This window comes from Sapajus apella, unplaced genomic scaffold, assembly GCF_009761245.1.
Source record: "Sapajus apella isolate SASKATOON/1434 unplaced genomic scaffold, GSC_monkey_1.0 scaffold3, whole genome shotgun sequence".
NCBI lineage: Eukaryota > Metazoa > Chordata > Mammalia > Primates > Cebidae > Sapajus > Sapajus apella.
The window spans coordinates 3,875,989-3,877,929 of NW_022436943.1; the positions used below are offsets into that span (position 1 = coordinate 3,875,989).

At 49.5% G+C, this 1,941-nt stretch overlaps 1 pseudogene; it reads right to left on the reverse strand.

Moving 5' to 3' along the window:
• Positions 1-304: 304 nt before the first annotated feature.
• Positions 305-1,723, reverse strand: LOC116529414 (annotated as a pseudogene).
• Between the last annotated feature and the right edge of the window lie 218 nt (positions 1,724-1,941).

The window sequence follows — 1,941 nt, forward strand, 5'->3', positions numbered from 1 at the left end:
GGACAGGTTTTTTCAGGCTGTAATGATAGGGCTGGCTAAGCGTGTGCCTATCCAAACCTGATGGGAAGATTTTGCCTAAACTCAATTTCTCCTAGTTCAGTGAATAACCATAGTCCACCCAATCCAATCAACTGGATTAATTCTTCAAAAATGAAATCATTCATAAGAAATGAGCATCATATTTTAATGTTATAAAAACTCATCAAACATTAAAAAGTGAAGTGTATTATTCAGATTTTAACAATGGGCTTAATCTTTTTTTTGACCTCTGAACTTTTTGTTGGCCTGCTGCTCCCCAAAGGGTCCCCTGCTTCTGCTGGCTTAATGCCTCAGATCTCTGGTGTGGTTGGTCGCAGACACCACTTTGCCATCCACTGTCCAGTGGGTGGCGGTTTTTGAATGGTTTGCATGGATTGCTGCTGTCCAGGGCATCACCAAGATTGAAGTCTTCAGCATCTTCCAGCAGGTGGCGGTAGGTGGCGATCTCAGCTTCCAGCTTGACCTTGATGTTCAGCAGGGCCTCGTACTCCTGGGCCTGGCACTGTCCCTCTGCCCGGGTCTGTGCCAGCTCTGACTCCAGGTACAGCAGGATCCTGTTGAGCTGCTCCATCTGCAGGGTGTAGTGGGCCTCCACGTCTCTCAGGCTGTTCTCCAAGCTGGCCTTCGGATTTCTCATAGAGTCCAGTCAATCTCCGAGGACTAGACTGTATGTCTCAGCTCCGTGAGCACCATCTCAGCAGCTTTGTCGTCAGAGGACTGTGTGGTGACCACTGTGGTGCTCTCCTCAATCTGCTGAGACAAGCACTTGTCCAGCTCCTCTGAGTTCTTCCGAGCCAGCCCATCATATTGGGCCTGGATGTCTGCTATGATCTTGGCGAGGTCCTGAGATTTGGGGGCATCTATCTCCATGGTCAACTCAGAGCTAGCAGTCTAGGCTTATAGGCCTTTTACTTCCTCTTCGTGGTTCTTCTTCATGAAGAGCAGCTCCTTCTTGAGAGCCTTGATCTCTGTCTCCAGCTGCAGCCAAGCAACACTGGTGTCATCAGTGACCTTGCAGAGCCCAAGTATATCACTCCACAGACTGGTGCATGGCCAGCTGTCTCATACTTGACTCTAAAGTCATCAGCAGCAAGATGGGCATCGTCCATCTGCAGAATGATGTGGGCACTATCGACGGCATTTGCGAAGATATGAGACCTCATGTCCTCGATGGTCTTGATGTAATGGTTCCAGTCACTGACCTGGGGTCCCTTCTTCTCCAGGTGCTCCCTGATTGTACTCTCCAGCTTCCAGTTCTCAGTCTCCAGGCTCCTGACTCTGTCCAGGTAGGAGGCTGGGTGATGGTCGTTCAGGCTTTGCATGGTCTCCTTCTCTTTCGGGATGCCTTCTCCTCCTGCCAGAACCCCACCATCATCCCTTTGGCCAGGACCCTGGGCCCCTTGCAGCCCCAGAAGCTGGTGGAGTGGGACATGGAGATCTGAGAACCAGAGCCCCCGGTGCTTGCATAGATGTTGGCCGCGCTGCTGACCAGCCTGGTACCATAGCTGGGCACCTGTACAGAGCCCAGGGACCGGTATTTGGTGGAGAAAGTGGAGGGAGTAGTGAAGCTCATGCTGTCCGGGGAGGAGAGTGAGAGGATAGGACTCAGGCTTTGCTGATGACCTAATTTTTTTTTTTTTAATAAGTAGCATAAATATATGTTAAGCACAAATACTACAAAAGCTGCCAAAAACCCTGTAGAACAAATAACTAACTAAAGTGAATGGTTACAAGGATGCTAATCTATGCATCCCATACAGGATGGTATTTCATATTTCTTGGGATAGCTCGTCAAGCCTTCTATGATCCAATTCCTGACCTTTTCAGCTGTGATACTCCCCTTATCATGAGTACTACACTTACCTCTCCAGCCATATTGAACAGCTCCAGCTCCCCAAGTGC